The 18391-nt window shown below is 44.3% G+C and overlaps 1 protein-coding gene across 2 annotated transcripts in view; it reads left to right on the top strand.

Moving 5' to 3' along the window:
- The window catches only part of LOC120946788, a 149275-nt gene that overhangs the window by 61586 nt on the left and 69298 nt on the right, over positions 1 to 18391 (top strand). The window lies entirely within an intron of this gene.

The following is an 18391-nucleotide window of genomic DNA, read 5'->3' as shown; positions in this document are numbered from 1 at the left end:
TTCCATAAAGTTTACTATATTCCAGCTAGCTTTCATAAGCTCAACCTTAAGCCTACTGCCCTATGCTCCAAAGCTGTGAAACTATAGCAGATTACTTCCGTACAATGTGGTCCTGTGGCTGCATTTGTAATTTTTGGTTTGTGTATACTAGGGGTCTTCAAACTATGGCCCTCCAGTTGTTTAGGAACTACAATTCCCATCATGTCTGTGAATGTCAGAGTTTTACAATGCCTCATGGGATGTGTAGTTCCGAAACAGCTGGAGGGCCGTAGTTTGAGGATCCCTGGTGTATACTGTCTTTATGGAATGCCAATCAGCAGTCCCCAATATATATATATAATCTCAACATGTCTACTTGGCTTATTGAAGGATAAGTCACTCTGTACACACACTAAGAAACTTCTCAGACTCTCATTCTAAGAAACGTATCCACCTTAGGTGGAAACAGACTATAGCTTCTTCCTTTGCCGAACGGCTTTCCTTAACTAACACTAATTTGCCCCATTATAACCTAATATATGAGCTTCAAGAAAAGTGAAACAGTTTGACAAGACTAAGGCCTCGTACACACGACCGTTTTCCTCTGCAAAATCCATCAAGAAAAATGCTGGCAGAGCATTTTTGCAGAGAAAAACGGCCGTGTGTATGTTTTTCGTCGAGAAAACTGTCGTGGATCTCGACGAACATGCTCTCTTTTTTCTCGTCGGGAGTCTCAATTTCCTCGTCGCGTTTCTCGTCGCGCTGGTTTACGACGAGAAACACGTTTGTGTGTTAGCTTACAAACCCGCGCATGCTCAGAATAAAGTATGAGAAGGGAGCGCACCTTTGGTAAAAGTAGCGTTCGTAATGGAGATGGGACATTTGTCACGCTGTAACAGACTGAAAAGCGCAAATCGTCTCTCACCAAACTTTTACTTAACACGCAGTAACATGAGATTAGCAAAAGCAGCCCCAAGGGTGGCGCCAGTGGAATCAAACTTCCTCTTTAAAGTGCCGTTGTACGTCACCGCGTTTGAGAACGACGAGATTTTGTCTTGACAGTGTGTATGCAAGGAAAGCTTGACAAGATTCTCGTCAAGCCTGACAAGAACCTCGTCGAGGAAAACAACGTTTATTTTACAACGAGATTCTCGGTCGTGTGTACGAGGTCTTAGAGACCTTGGATCTCTTCAACCCACATGCTACCCCTAATACACTCTCTAGTGATGATGAAGCCCTGTCAGCAGCTTCAGGAGACGTATGAGGTCCCTGAGTGTGAGAGATACCAATATATCCAAATTCTCAATTTCCTAGACTCCCTGGTTAGAAATTATGATAGTTCCTGACCTTCGACTGCATTCAAAATCAGATGCTGTACTCATACGACTGCTCAAGTCTTAGTTTTGTTACTTTATTCTTCTAACTATCTAACACTTCAGCCCCCTCCTACTGCGCACAGCGGGAGGCAGATTTCGGGGCCCTTCAATCTTCTGAGGACTGGCCCAAGATCTGGAGGCCCTTTTTTGTTCTTCCTGTAACATCATAGCCCTAGAGAATTTTATCAAAGTTATGTCTAAATGGTATTACATCCCACTGAGAATTGCAAAATACCTTCCTACCTACCCAGCATTGTGTTTAAGGGGCTGTTCTCATCTGGGCGATATAAAGCACATATGGTGGGCATGCCCCAAAGCTAAAAGGCTGTGGATTTGGATGTACGCTTTGGTCAATACGCTCTTTCATTATAATATATGTAAGGACCCGTGGGAAGCTCTAATTCATAAGACTATCTTGGAGTTAACAAAATGAGAACGTGTCTTGCCAACACACATTTTTATGGCTACTAAACAAATCACTGCAAAGGCCTCTCCTTTCTTTTGAGGAGGTGAAGCGATGGGTGCATGGTATGTTGACGAACGAGCGTACAGTGATACTCGCAGACACTAGGGACACATTTAAAATTTGGCAACCCTGGTTGGACCAGTTTCCAGCGATGAGCTTGCTTTCCGCTTTTTAGACCTATAGGAAATTCTGACAAGCCCACCGGTGCTGGCCTTGGATTCCCTGGGGCTGGGCTTACTTTCTTCTTCATGATTCGTTTTTTCTTGGTTTCCTACTCTTACTATCTCTCTTGTTCCTTTCTTTCTTCTGTTAGTTTTCTTTATTTCCTAGGAGAGGGAATGTGGAGCCGTGGTCGTGGAACTACAAGGGCCAGCAGCTCTACAAACATAAAGGCATGCATACAAAGCAACAAATGGGCAATGTAATATAAAATGGCAGAAAGTATGCATATATCACATAATCCAATGAGGAACCAGATCAATCAACAATGAGACATAAAATAAAACATGAAATAAAACATCAGAAGCTTGAAAGCATTAAAACAATGTAAATCAAAATGCCTAACGGTTAAAAAAATGTATGTGTAAATAAAAAACTATTGTCCAGATGATAAATCTGTCAAAATCGATGGCACAACTATCGGCCCATCCCCACATGCCAAGGTCCTAGGAGTAGTCCTGGACTCTGAACTCTCCTTTAAGCCCCACGCCCAATCACTGTCCAATTCTTGCTCTCTCAACCCCTGCAACATCTCCATGTTTCTGTTACTCCTCGCTGTCAATCCCTGCACTGGCTCCCACTTACCTGACAAATTAAATTCAAAATACTAACTACCTACAAAACCATCCACAACTCTGCCTCCAGCTACATCACTGACCTAGTTTCAAAATACCAACTTAATCGTTCTATTCGTTCTTCTCAAGACCTCCTGCTCTCTAGCTCTCTCATCACCTCTTCCCATGCTCATCTCCAGGACTTTTCCAGAGCCTCTCCAAGCCTATGGCACTCCTTACACCAATCTGTCCATCTATCTCCCACTCTATTAGCTTTTAGATGATCCCTGAAAACCCTCCTCTTCATAGAAGACTATTCTACCCACACTTAAAAACTGTATTTTCATTTTGTCCATCTGATCATCCCCCACAGCTACTACCCTTTGTTCCACTTGACCCTCCCTTCTAGATTGTAATATCTTACGAGCAGGGCCCTCTGATCCTGAACAGCGCCACCTGCCCTCAGAAATCAGAGAGGTTCTGTATTTTTCCTGTTTGTCACCTGCTAGTCAGGGGCCCTTGATTTTGATTAGCTGGTATCTGCACTTTGTGGCACGTGCGTTATTTAAATTAAATGTCCCAGGTTATCTTCTAATGGAGAGAGACGTATTTACAGAGCATTGATGACAAAGAATTCAGAGAAAATGCTAATAGTTGTTTGGAGTAGTTGTTGGATTTTGTACATAATAGAAGTATTCTGAGCCTTAGACACACACCTTACCTGTGGTCACATGATCTACACCCCATCTCTGCAGCAGTAATCAACATTGGGGGTGAATACATCAAACATAAAGTTTTATTTCTGTTACGCCACACATGGGCACAGGCCGATTCCTCACAGCTGTGCTGCTTTACACGCAGATTACACCTTGCAGGGCCGTACTGCGAGTGATGCCACAGGGGAGTGCGCAGCAAGGATTAAACTGCTGCTCTGCAGGCGAGTTAGGACTTGTTTAATGCAGAAGGTCCTCGTGGAGCAGATTGAAGGGAAAGCAGTTAGAAAACACATCCCGCGTGTGAATGAGGCCAGCGCGGCCCCACGGGGCACCTTTGTAACACAATTTACTTGTGTTCAGCTGTTAAAGAGCTTTTACAGGCTATTGAGCTGGTAAATGTGTCACTGATTGTCATGTATATTATATACAGATGCAGCTTCATTAACCATTCCTCTCCTGTACACACATACAAGTATCTTGAGTAGTTAGTGGAAATACTCCATTATAATTGGAGTGACACAGACAAATATGACTGCAACAGTTCAGCATGTCACCTACGTTCTACATACTGTATTATTATTAAGTATACACAATTGTAAATTATGTTGCAATGTGTGATAACCTTTCTATGTGTACTTTGTAACCATCTATGAAAAGAAAGAAGTGTTACCTGCCCAAAAGAGGTAAATATGGCCGGAGCAGTACAGCAAGCAAAACCAAATATTCCCCTGCACGTCATCTAGCCAGTCAGCATAAAGAACCTAAGGCTGGCCATACATTATACAATTTTCTTGTACATTTTCTATACAATTTCCTTTAGATTTACCTTCAACCATGTAGTGCAAGGACTTGCCTGATTGGATACAAATTGAAAGTGTTGTTTAGGTTTGACCTCATATTATAAGGTTTTTGGTAAATCTAAAGGACAGTTTACAAGAAAATTGTATATTGTATGGCTATACATGGATCGAAATTCAGCCAGTTTAGCAGGGACCGGCCAAGATTCAATCCATGTATGGGCAGGCTGATTGTACCCAAGAACATCCATGGATTGACTTGGGTACATCCAGGTGTCTGATTTTTTTTATTCGATTACTGCCGGTGGCTAATGCTGCTAGCAGTAGTCATTGTGCTCTACCGGCCGAGAAGGCTCCCCGCACCCCCTTGCCCAGCAGAATCTAATAGATGCATTTTCTTTCCTTCCACCTGTGGTGGAAGGAAAGAAAATCAAGTCATCTGTGGGCTGCTTATAGGTGTTCTAGTCACACATTGGAGATAGAGAAAGGAGCTGTGTGTTAGTGGGCATCCTGACTCTCCTGTAGTCCAAGGGAGGGGACGAGCACGACACTCCACACCAGGGTGAAAGCCTTGCATTACTGTGTGGAGTTACAGACAGAAGAACAGGAAGTGAGGATTTCTCAGAAGAAATAAGGACATTTAAAAGCAAAATGGAAGGATGAGGTAAGTGAAGGAGGACTGCACTAAGGTAAAGGAAGTTATTTAGGGGGAAATTTTTTTACCTTTTACAACCCCATTAAGCTTTGAGGATTATATCAGGGAAGATCAATCAGAGGGTATACTTCACCTGATTGATTGTACCACAACACATTTGGACCTTTGTTATGAGGGTCAATATAATAAAGTGAGAGTATACCTTGAGGAGGGTCAATGCAGTGGAGGTGTTTTTTCACATACACATACAGTATCTTCTATGATTGTTTTTTGGACTTTTCACTGCCAGTATTATTGCACACCAGGACCTAGCTTCTTCACCGGGAGTCCTTAAAACACATGTGCTTGGCTCATGTATACATGTTATGGTTTAGAGGCGAGGAGCAGACACAAGACTCCTGTTTCTTCTACTCTCAGTTGGCAGTGTAGTCTTTGATTTGGCCATTAGATTATCACTCAATCAGGGATCACCATGTCTGTAGCCACATTGATGACAGGAGGGGCTTGTGCACTGTTTCTGTAGGTACAACCTTGGTCCTTGTGTCAGTGGTGTCCTGAAGAACCTCTCCTGCAGGCTCTTTACAAGTGTCCGTATGTGGATGAGAAGAGAGTTAATGAGCAGAAAACGAGGTGGATTAATTTGAGTGGAATGAGGTCATATACAGAGAGGGGCTGAGAAGGAATTAAGATTTTCTCCATCACAGTCTTCGGGAAAGAAAGGCCAGAAGCCTGGACACCTGCTGCATGATTGGAATCCAATCTGCTCGCAATTAGAAGGCTTTTAACACGCCGAGCCATGCCCAGTGGTGAGCCTGAGCCAGAGGTTACCAATTATATGAAATGATAAAACTATTCAAAGCTTCACAGTGAAATGCTGACAAAATTGTCAACGGCCTCCTCCTCTGCCCCAAGGCCAGACGCACTTCCGTACCAGCTCACTGTTTTATCTCCATGTCATGTGATAACACAGGACCTCACTAAATGATGATGCCATTCTCCTTTCAACAATGTGGCATCTCACCTCAGAAGAGAAGAACAGGGTGATTGACAATGTGTACAGTTTATTTTTACAGGCAGTTATGGACCAGTGCTTTGGCTGGTAAAAGTTTTACTGACAAGCTGCTAATGTCTGAAGATTTGCAAACACAGAAACAATTATACTTACTAATCAGAAGCATTTCCTAAACCATTTTTTTTCCCGTGATGTCTGATAGGCCATGTTTTCCAGATCTCCCTCCATGATTGCTTTAGTAACATGGTTTGCACTAGTTGGGTCTCATTTTTCACTGTTTCAATAAATTGTTGTGTAATGCTACAGCTGAGGGGATCTGGTGAGGAATCTTGTGTTACATTTCAGGTTAGGGTTCTTTTGTAATTTGACAGTCAAGAGGATCTTCTGATGGATTTTGTTTCATGTAATAGGTGAAGAAACCTGGTGAGAAATTGTTTTATTTTGTTACAAATAGGCAAATCTGGTGAGAGATATTTTTCACATTACAAAGTAATAGGAAAGGTAAGGAGACCTGGAAAAAATGTTAATGTGTAAAATTAAAGGTGAGAGATCTTGCATTGCATGGGAGAAGGGATAACATGTTAGGTTAGGGCATCTAGTGAGGTATCTTGCATCAGGTTACAGATGAGGAAACGTAAGCAGATCTAGTGATGGATCCTTTGTCGCGTTGTATGTGAGACGATCTAGTGACCAATCTTGTGCCATGTTATAGGTGAGAAGATCTGGTGATGGGTCTTGTGTCACATAACAGATGAGGGGGATCTGTTGAGGGATCTTGTCTCATGTTACAGATGAGATCAGGTGAGGGATCTTGTCTCATGTTACAGATGAGGGATCTTGTGTCTTGTTACATGTGAAATGATCTAGCAAGGGTTCTGTGTCACATTACAGGTGAGGGTATATGTTCAGGGATCATGTGTCACGTTTTAGGTGAGGGATGTTGTCTTAAGCTACCGATGAGAGGATCTGGTGAGGTTTCTTTTGTCATGTTACAGGTTGGGAATCTTTGGGTAGATTCACGTACCCTGGCCTAAAATTAGGACGGCCTAGCCTAGTCTTTAGGCTACACCGCCGTAAATTATTTAGGCTATTAGTGTTTCTCAAACCACTTACCTGTTAATTTTCGGCAGCGTAGCCTAAAACGAGCGGGCGTAAGCGCGCCTAATTCAAATGACTAGGAGGGGGCGTGTTGTATGGAAATGAGGCTTGACCTCACGTTTTTTTTTATGTTTTTGTGTACTGCGCATGCGCCGGGCGACTACATTTCCCAGTGCGCATTGCGGCTAAGTACGCCGTACGGGCCTATTGATTTTGACGCGGACGTAAACGACGTAAATCCCGATTCGCGGACGACTTACGCCAACCACTGCAAAAAATTCGAACCTCGCGGCGAGAAGGGCGACCATACTTAACATTGTTATTCCACCTCATAGGTGGAATAACTTTAGGCGGCGTAACCCTTACGGAAACGACGTAATGCGACGGTGTAGGCCCGGCGTACGCTCGTGAATAGTCGTGAATCGGCGTATCCCCTCATTTACATAATCTACGCCGGCCGCAATGGAAGCGCCACCTAGCGGTAAGCCAAAACATTGCAATCTAAGATAGGACGGCGCAAGCCGTCCTATCTTAGATATGTTTACGTGTATCTCTGTTAGAGAATACACTTAAACATAGGTCGGCTTAGATTCAGAGTTAGGTTGGCTTATCTGTAGATAGGCCGGCCTAACTCTTTGTGAATCTACCTACTTGTGTCTTATTACAGTTATGCCACGTAGACACGATCTGGCTTTGTCCGACCAAAAGCACATCGGAATTCTGACGGAATTCCATCGAAGTAAAATAGAACATGTTCTATATTTAAACTCAGATGGAATTCATTGGAATTCCGATGGAATTTCTCCAATGGGACATACACACGGTCGGAATTTCCAATGGAAAAAGTCTGTCTGACTTTTTCCATCGGAAATTCCGATCGTGTGTATGCGGCATTGGTTGGATCTTTTTGAGGGCTCTTGTGTCACATTACAGGTGAGGAGATTTTTTGATGTCATGTTGCATGTGAGAGGATCTTGTGAGGGATCTTCTGTCATGTTACGAGTGAGGGATCTTGTATCATGTTACAGATGAGAGGATCTGGTGAGGGTTTTTGTGTGGGGGATCTTGTCCTACATTACAGGTGAGGAGATCTGGTAAGAGTTCTTGTCTTGCATTACAGGAGGGGATGTGTTGAGGGATCTTGTGTTTTGTTACAGGCTAGAAGATCTAGTAAAAGTTATTGTCTCATGTTTTAGTTTAGGTGAGGCATCTTACAAGTGAGGTTATTGTTTATTTTTTACAAGTAGGGGGATCTTTTCAGGGCTATTGTGTCACGTTACAGGTGAGGATTCTTGTTCCATGTTACAGGTAATGGCCCATACACACAATCCGAATATCGGACGAAAACGATCGTCCGAGGAAGAATCGTACGTACTGACAGCCCCCTCAGCTCTCCATCTTCCACTCCACTGCCCCTGCTGGGTTGTCTCATGCATATTTATGAGGTGGCCTGCCCCTTGCTGATTGGCTGAGGTCCTCAAAATATTCCAAACCGCTCCTCCTAGCCTCCATCCATTCTCCAATGTCCAAGAAAACAGGCGGCGGCACCAGAGTTACTGCTAGGATGAGTAATCCAGCCCAGATTCACAGCTCAGGCTTAGGTGGGGGTTCTTGTGACATTTTACAGGTGAGGATATCTTGTGTCACGTCACAGGCAGGGATGGACTGGCCATTGGGCCTACAGGGAGTTTCCCGGTGGGCCGATGGCTCAGTGGGCTGGCTTCAGTGACACCGGCCTGGGAGTTTCTCACTTCTGCCTAATCTTGTCCCATGAGGGGGGGGCACCAAACTGATTCTTTGCCCCGGGAGAAATAATGTCTAGCTTCCCCACTGGTACTGCCTATACCATTACCAGTACCAGCCGTTCTACTCTAATAAAGTAAAACGGCTATAGCTAGTGAAGGGGAAGAGGTGGCTTAGGTGGCCGGGATGGTGCGGAAGTTGTCTGGCCGCTGTGGGAGAGACCTGTCAAAGTGGGCCAGTCTGGATGAAGTCCAGGGCCAAATTTTTGTCCCAGTCCAGCCCTGGTCACAGGTGAAGGGATCTGGTGAGAGATGTGTGACATTATAGGTGAAGATATTTGATAAGGATCTTGTGTCAGTTTACAGGTGAGCAGATCTGGTGGGGGGTTCTTGTGTCACGTTACAGGTGTGAGGAACTTGTAAAAGATCCCGTGTCGCATTACAGGGGAGGAGATTTGGTGAGGGTTCCTATGTCAAGTTACAGGTGAACCTGTGAGGGTATTTGTGTGAAGTCTGTGGCTTCTCATACATTATTTATGGAGATGGGGCTCTAAGTATATTTTCACAGAAATTGTGGTTTTGATTAGTCATTCAAAGCTGAAAGAGGCTGTAAGTGAAAAGCACGTATGGGATCAAGGTAAAAGACTTGAAGAAAACGCTAAGGAGGGGAGGGGCAGCAGGGGGTCATTTAACCCCTAATGGCCTAGCGAGGCAGGCTCCCCATTCCTACAATGCCTAGTGCTCACCCTCTCTAGCCAGTAAAGGGTTACTGGAAGAAACTGAAAGCAGATGTCTGAAATTAAAAAGCATAAATTACTCACATAAATTCCAGCGATGAAAATCCATCATTTCGGAGCCGGAGCAGCCTGGAAGGGGTTACATATTTGGGTACTTAACGTTATTAAACAAAGTGTCAACTGAAGCCCCCGCTCCAAGTTCTGGGGGTTCAAATGAAAGAGCGTTTGATGTGCTGGAGATGTGATTGAACTACTTGTATTTTTAGGCGGAGCCCTCTCTGCCTTTTTGTGTAGGGGATGATCAGGACCAGTACTGTGACCCTGTTTAATGGCAATTCATCCAGCAGAGGGCTCCACCACTATTTCTGCTCCTTCCAAGTGTGAGCATAATGTCTGAGCCTAGCCTGCTTGGCATCCATCAGGGAAGTTTGCTGGGCGAGATGTTTACGAGATAAAAGAGGGATCCCGTCAACAGAAAGTATCTACAAAGCACAAACTCTTACAGAGCTGTCTGTCCCTACCCCAGATCTTATCACCGGGCACAGATGTCTAATGATTCTTATGCCCCGTACACACGATCCGAATATCGTACAACTTTTTTCACTTAATAGTCGCAAGTAGAAATCAAGTTATTAAAGTCACGAAAATTCTCGTACGACAGAAAAAAATCGGAAGTGATGTCATGTGTTGTAATGTATTTGTGTTGTATTTTCGGACGACAACTTTACTGACTAAACGAAAATCGTACGATTAGGTACCGTACAAATTTTTTTTTTGTGTATGTCCGATAAAATAATATCGAATGAACTGTCATGATCGGCTCTCGAAAGCTCTGTACTAACTAGGGATGTACCGATACTAGTATCGGTACCGATACAGAGCATTTCCCCGAGTACTTGTACTCGGAGGAAATGCTCCGATGCTTCATCCGATACCTGGGCAGTCAGGGTGATCGGTGCGGCAGGGGAGTTGCAAGCACTGATCTGCCCCCTTTTCAACTGTTTTGGTTAAAGTTATACAGCGGTGATCGGTGCTTGTAACTCCCCCCAAAGCCGCACCGATCACCGCTGACTGTCCCCCTCCGTGCTGTCTCCCATCCACCCGTGCTCCGTGCTGTCTTTGCCCCCCCCCCCTCCGTGCTCCGTGCTGTCTTTGCCCTCCCCTCCGTGCTCCGTGCTGTCTTCTCCCCCCCTCCCTCCGTGCTGTCTTCTCCCCCCTCCGTGCTCCCTGCTGTTTTCTCCCCACTCCGTGCTGTCTTCTCCCTCCTCCATGTTCCGTGCTGTCTTCTCCCCCCTCTGGTGCTCTGTGCTGTCTTCTCCTCCCCCCCACCGTGCTGGCTTTCCCCCCTCCGTACTGCTCCCCCCCCCCTCAATTTGTCAGGATGGAGAGGTAAAAACAGCTCCTACCTTTTCCGAATGAACAGAGTCAGTGAGCTTCTCTCCATTTATTTTATCTGACGCTGCTGAGAAAGGGACTGGGGAATCTGTGTCCTTAGTCCCTTTCTCTGTCTTAAAGGGGAGATGTCAGAGGTCTGTTAAGACCCCTGATATCTCACCAAAGACCCACAACAGGGCTGATTAAAAAAAAAAAAAATGCAATATATATATATATATATTTTTTTAATAATAAAATGTAAATAAAAAAAAGACACTGACAATCCACTCCCCCCCCCCCCCCTAAAAAAAAAAAAAAAACCTGTAAAAAAAAATTGTAAAAAATAAATAAAATACTGCCACTGTCACATGACATTAAAAAAAAGTATCGGTAATCGGTATTGGCGAGTATTTGAAAAAAGTATCGTACTTGTATTCGGTCTCAAAAAAGTGGTATCAGGACAACCCTCGTAATAACGATCCGATTATCGTACGATTCTTTCTCGGATGACATTTTTCGTACGATATCTCCCTGTATACACCTCTCAGCTCCCAAAGCAAAACATTTAGTGGTGAGTATGGGATCCTATATCGCGTCTCCCACGCTCTGTGACCATTTTTTATTAACACCATAATGCATATCCATTTATTATCTATCCTGGGTACATTTGTACACCAGATCTTTCTTTCTTTCTTTCTTTCTTTCTTTCTTTCTTTCTTTCTTTCTTTCTTTCAGCCTTGGGGCTTCCTTCTCATGAGTTTCTCTGTGGGACAAATCCACTCCACTCCATTCCTCTCTGCAGCTGGGTCTAGACCAGTGTTTGACACTCCGCACAATCAAGGTCCAGATAACTGCCCTTTGTATCTTGTATCGAAGACTATTGGCCTCTCACCCCTTGATTAACACCTTTGTACAGGGAGTTTCCTATGTAGCTTCCCAAGTCTGTTCACTTGTGACTCTGTGAGATCGGTATTTGGTTCTCTCAGCTTCTCAGAAATCATGGTTTTAACCCATTAGAGACATTCCTTTCACTACTCACACCCATAAGGTGGCATTACTTGTAGCCATCACCTCTGTGAGTCTAATGTCTGAACTGGTGGCTTTATCCTGCAAAGAACCCTATCTGGTTTTGCGTAGGAACAAGATGGCGTTGAGGTACAGGACTTCCTTCTTGCCTAAGGTAGTTTCTGCTTTTTACCTCTGCTCTGCATTTTTTACTTTCTTTGCACCTTAGGATATTGTTCTCCCATTTCTCTGTCTGGTTATGTCCTCCGTCTGGTTCTGGTTCACCCAAAGGAAATTTTGCTTTATTGTCTGAATGTCATTTGGGCAGTAGAAATTACTGCTTCCTTTAGGAAATCCTAACCCTTTTTTAATCCTGGATGGGCCCCTTAAAGTAGCTCTGGCTTCTTATTCCACTAGTTCTAGGTGGCTCAGAAAGACTGTTATCCAAACTTATGGTCTTAAGGATCTGGTTCTCCATCGTTTCCTTTCAAGGTGCACTCTACTATCTATGTTAATTCAGATTTACAAGGCTGCCGTTTTGGTCTTCACTTAAATTCACCTTTTAGGGGGGTGCGGGTATAGGCAGTCCCCGAGTTACGAACACCCGAGTTACGAACAACTCCTACTTATGAACGGACCTCAAGGCCGGCCACTTGTGCTCCATGCTGGTCCTGGATAACTCCAAGAAGCTATCTTGCCACATCCCACACTGCAGTACTACATGTAATGCATGGCCAAAAGCCCCAGATAACATAACTGCATGCCCAGAAGTGCCCAGAACATCCCACAATCCATGCACAGTAAAATGCACTGTTCCGACTTATGCCCTGTACACACGACCGTTTTTTCCCGTCGGACTAAACTCCAAAGGTTTTTTCGACGGAGTCCTGACGGAATTCCGCTCAAGCTGTCTTGCATACACACTGTCACACTAAATTCCGACCGTCAAGAACGTGGTTATGTTAAACACTACGACGAGCCGAGAAAATTAAGTTATATGTTTCCGAGCATACGTGGTGTTTATTTCTTGATAACCCCCATTTCCTGTCCTGGCTTCTCAGGTACAGGAATTGAGGTGAGTCTTCTAAGTTTAACACTTGCCCACTGTCTAAGTCTAGCTGCTGCAGATTGGCAGTTAATCATGGGAGATGAGTATGGGTGTTAATGTGCTGCAGCTTTTTGAGATTAGCGTGTCCATTCCAGTCTGTAAAAGGTTTTCCCTCTGGAACCTCTGTGCAGGACGCCCTCAGTGAGCACAGTCTGCAGTCCAGACATAATCCTAGCATGGTATTGGACTCCTTAAAGGGAAACTTCAGCATGTTTTCATTGTAACCTCATAAACCTAAGGTCTCTGCTCAAGCTCCTGTAAATCCATCCAGTGTTTCTTGCAATGGGTGCCAGCTGGGCAGGAGTCTGTCTAACTTCTCATACTGTAAATATGCATAGAGAAAAATCCCTAGCGCCGCACACCTAGCCAAGCCTTTAGTAAACAGGTGAAAGCAGCCTCAGCCAGCTTCATTCAAAGCTATGTGCCCAACACGTTTCTCCCTGCCCACGGGCTTAATCATGGAGGTCCATGACCTCCATGTTTTAATTGTGTCACATATTGAGCTGCTATTGTAACATTAATGCTAAAGACTATCACAGTTTTCATTTTTGCTGTTCCTTCATAATGTTAAATATTTGAATAAATATATTGATACTTGGTATACAAATTTGTAGATTCTCTCTGTGGCATCTTTCTGTATGCCGGGCAGAGTGGTCAGCATCCCTAATAAACAACTTCTGAGATGAGGTTAATTAGCCATAGATAGTGGCTTCAGCTGGCTGTAGACAGGAAAAAAAACAGATTCCCCTATCCACACAAATGAGGACGATGGAGGAATCCTGTCCACCAGAACATGTTTTTTCTGACAGCAGGGACCAATGCTGACAGAATACACTAATCAACAAAAGTTTTCCAGCATGTCCCTTCGACAAAACACGTTCAAATGATTGACTTCTGTTGAGCAGGGACAGTCGGTCCCTGCTAAATTGGAGCAGCAAAACACAATCATTGATTAGCACTAAGCACATTCTGCATATGTAATGAGGCAATGTGGCTGCCCTTTTTACATAAAGAATCAGGAGCCCTATGTAGAGATAAGGACTATCAGTGATCACATTCACTACACCTGAGTAGAAAAACAGTGATGGTATTTTACAAGGTCAGAGTTATTTTCATCACCCTCAAAAACTATGACCCAAGTGGGTAATGAGACTTGCAGTCCACTCGGACACTCTCGCCATTTTTTGGCCAGCGTGGATTCATTCTGACATTTCCCAACGATGAAGATCTGCTTCCCATTATCTCTCCATCATTACTCCATATCACAGGATGAAAGGAAAGAGATGATAAATCAGTTATCGGCACACATGGGTAGAGAAAACACAGACACCTGAGGAGCCTCTGCGCATAAATTACTCAGAGAGGACATGGCTTGACAGCCATCATGTGTGAGCTCTATTAGGGGTGATGGGGGCGAGATTGGGGTTGTAGACAGGTTAGGTGTTTTCTTGCTGCTCTGACAATGCATTGGGAAGAAATCAAGTAAATCATACAGCACACAAAATCATGAACTGTCATAGACATCACATGGGATCATACCATACAATCAGATCACACACAGAGATTCAGATTGTACAGTCAGGGCTTCCATATACATCACAGGCTATTGTACAGTTGCATTACACACAAATATTAATGTACAGTCACTGAATGCTATAGCCATCACAGGGGATAGTACATTCACAATACACATAAAGGTTTGGATTGTGCATTCAGCCGTACTGATATCAACTTAAAATGGTCTAAACTTTTTTTCTTCCCCAAGAACTTGTTCCCCAGTGGACTTTGCCACTTACTTAGAGTGGAACTGAGCTCAAAATTTTTAATTTAACATCTTGTAGGGAACACGTAGGCATGTTAATTGTGCCTAATCAGTGCCCTGAAAAATCAACCTTTTTTGTCTTTAATTCTTCTGAAACCTTCAATGCTTTTTCTGTGTGTAGGTACTCCTGTAGTTTAGCCTCATAACTGTATATCTGCTGTATGAGATCATCTAAGGCACTGCTGCCTCCGACTGCTAGTCTTAGGAGATTCAGAGTGAGATTGGTGGTCACTGCTGTGCTGCTCACTGTACTCCTTGCTAGGGAGAAAACTGTATCTGAGGAGCTGCAGTACAAGGATCTCCATGCTTCGTCTATTCTGTGGATTTGTGCTTCCTCCAGCTCTATCATTACCCCTATATATATCAAGCACGTCAGGATCCTATTGGGTAGATGACCGCACTATATCAAGATGCCACTCGCTCTACTCAACCCCACCAGTCATCAGATCACCAATCAGTGGGGCAGTTCTGACACAAAAGGTAGGTGCAGTTGCTCTAGATCTGAGCAAACAACATTTTTGTTTGCCAATGACGAGATGATAGAAATCAGCAGAGCTTTCCTTCATTTCAGAGCATCCCCTCAGATCTAGCACAACTGCTCTTGCAGTGCACTTGAAGTACAATGCACAGTATATTTCCCTTTAGTAAATCAACCTCAATGTCATGTACCTGGTCTGAGGCCGATTTGACGAGGGGGCTTGTGCCAAGCACCCCTGAAGGTGAAAACTGACTACCATGTAGGTAGATCTGCTAGAACTGGATCGCTGTCAGCAGTTGGCAGCTGGTGTTTTTTTTTCTTTGGGGGGGAGCGGCAAACAACCCCTCCCCCCCCAGACGGCAAGAAGCCCGACCACCCGCACATACCCTATCTAGGAAGTAGGCGGCAGCTAGTCCGGCAGCTTTCTTCCTTCCTCCTGTGGGTCACGGTGGTTTCTGCCATGCATCTCCCTCCTCCTAGGCTTCCAATAGGATCGCCTGTCCTTTCAGCCAATTGGGAAACGGGTATCAGACCCACGCTTCCTGATTGGCAGAGAGGTGATTTATTGTTAAAATGGGGAATATTCATTCGCTATTCTAACACACCTGGGTGGGCTCCGAGCACAATGCTCTGTGTCTGGAACCCACCCTATTTAGAGCCTCTGGCTCAAATCAGATGCTTAGGAAAAAAACAGCCAGACACAGGGGTGGTGGCGGCGATGGAAAGGGGAGGTGGCGCCCGTGCGCCCTTAATGGACAGGCCGCCCCTGGCTGTCAGTTGGTCTGTCAGGGCAGATGGCAGGACCTCCGTTGCCCGTGGAGATGTAGCAGGACCAGGGCAGCGACCACAGGCAAGGTGGCACACGAGGAAGAAGCAGTATCAGGCTGACTGGACTGAAGAAGCGTAGTCAGGATGATTGCCAAAGTCATACACAGGAAGGCAAGCCTGGGAGTAGGCAGGTGCATGGTCAAGAACAGGGCTAAGGTCATTCACAGGGATCCAGAGTAGTCAAGAGCAAACCAGGATCATGCACTGTCCTTGGAGGAAGCCGGGGTCAAAACCATGGATCAGGCAGCGGGGGAAGTCAGGAGGCAAGCTGGGTCAGTAACAGGTAATCCAAGCAATACAGGAAACATATGAGCAAGGAGTACTAGTAGCTGACGATCATCCAGCAAAGTCTGAGTGCAGTCACTGTCTATATATGGGGCGTTTAGCACCAGTTCTGGCAGAAAATATGCGTGAACGTGCGCCAGTGCGAACGTTTGTACTAATGCATGCATTTATGTGCAAATAAGAAAGTATTGACAATTATGCCAGGTCTTTTCCTCGGCACATGCACATTTTTATGTATGGTTGCAGGAAATTAAATCACAGCATCTATGGGCGGCTTAAAGGAGTTGTAAAGGAAAAAAATGTTTTGCCTAAAATTAATGTCTGCAAGGTAGACAGACAGAATAGTGTAATGATTATGTTAAAAAACGAGTAAATACCTATTAAATTCCTTCATCTATATCACCTCCAGCATTCTAGTTTCTGTTCTCTCATTCACTTTCTGGTTTGCGGCGCTTTTTCATGTAAGAACTACATTTCCCAGTATGAATTGCGGCACGCCCAGTAATTCACACCTCCTTGAAGTCTCTAACACGTAGAGAGCGTCCTGCCGCACAGATGTAGTTCCCAGGAGGGGGCGAGCACGTCACTGACCACCGCAGTAAAGCCTCCCATCACGGTGGTCATTAACAATCAGACAAGCAGGAAGTGAACAGAACAGAGAAGAAATAGAGCAACTTCTGAGCAAAAACGAACAATGAGGAAGTGAAAAGAGGAATGTCTGCAGGTAAAGGATGCTTATTATGTTTTTCCTTTACAACCCCTTTAAGACTGGTACACACAAGATTTGGTGTAGCTGTGAATAGTAATCAGTCAACTTCCAGGTTTTATTGTCAAAGCTTAACTGAACAAATTGAAGTTAGAAGCTGATTGGTTACAATGCACAGCTGCATTCGATTCTGCGGGCTCCAGTTTTAGTAAACCTCCCCCATCGGCTCGTATTCTGAAAAGGAACAGGAGGTAATGGCTAAATATGTCATGAGAAAAGATGGCGGCCCCATGTACATATACTGTATCATAAACTTAGATACTGCTCAGATTATACAGTCTTAAAGTGCAAGCACACCTTTTTTACATTTTCTGTCTCTGTTTTACTTACTCAGTTTTTACTTCTTTTTGCCACAATTCATAAGTTTTCTCTTCCTAGCGCCGCCCCTGTCTTCACATCTTATTGGCCGCTGTCGGTGACCTGCACATTCCTGGACTTCCAACAAAATAGTCACTGTAATTAACCTGTCAGTCATCCACAAATGCAGCTCATGGGAGTCTCAGGAGCGAAGTCTGTATCCCACCGCCAAAATAATTGATCCTTGCGTGTATGACCAATATAAGCTTTGTATACTGTCCTGTTCTCTGTGTTTTCATCTGGAGTGCAGCATATAAATTGTCGTCTTTATCGGCAGAGTGGACTTGGCAGAGGCCGGGGGGGGGGGGGTTGGGTAGTTGGGGGGAAGCTCACGTTGTTGTGTTTAATTAGCACATCTGACACAGAAGACTGCACTCCCCATGCACTTGTAGTTGCTTCAAGATGTGTCAAGTGCCGGCCACCTGCAGCCGCCGCGCCCTGCTACTCTGCTGTTTGACCTGCTGGGTGAAGTGCCAGAGGCCTCATCTGGCTGCAGGTTTGGCCCCATGACCTGCTGACCTGCAAATGTGGTCTTTCCTCAGAGTTCTGAGAGATCTCCCAGCTCCTGCCCTCTGGATATTGAGGGAAGGGGTGGATTATCAGGGAGAGAACACCAGTTAAGACTCACGTTTCACTCACATCTTGCAAGGTTTGTGTAATTTATTAATATGTTGTGGTCAGTATATTACTGTTCCTATATATCCTTTGGGGTTGACAGGACAATGAAAGTGGACTATCATGAACAAGAATATACAGTTGTGTTCAAAATTATTCAACCCCCCAATGCTGTAAAGAGTTTTAGGGAATTTAGTGTACATTTGTAATTGTATTCAGAATGAAATCCTACAAGGACTTCTTAAAGAACCATATGCAACTAAAATGACATCAATCGGTTTTGTAATACAGTAGTAAATATTTATTTTGTGAATTCTTCATTTACACAATTATTCAACCCCTTAAAGACTACCACTCTGAAGAACAGAGGTTCATTGAAGTGTATTCAATCAGGTATTGAAA

The sequence above is a fragment of the Rana temporaria genome, chromosome 8 (genome assembly GCF_905171775.1).
Source record: "Rana temporaria chromosome 8, aRanTem1.1, whole genome shotgun sequence".
Classification (NCBI taxonomy): domain Eukaryota; kingdom Metazoa; phylum Chordata; class Amphibia; order Anura; family Ranidae; genus Rana; species Rana temporaria.
This window is presented reverse-complemented; position numbering and strand designations above follow the sequence as displayed.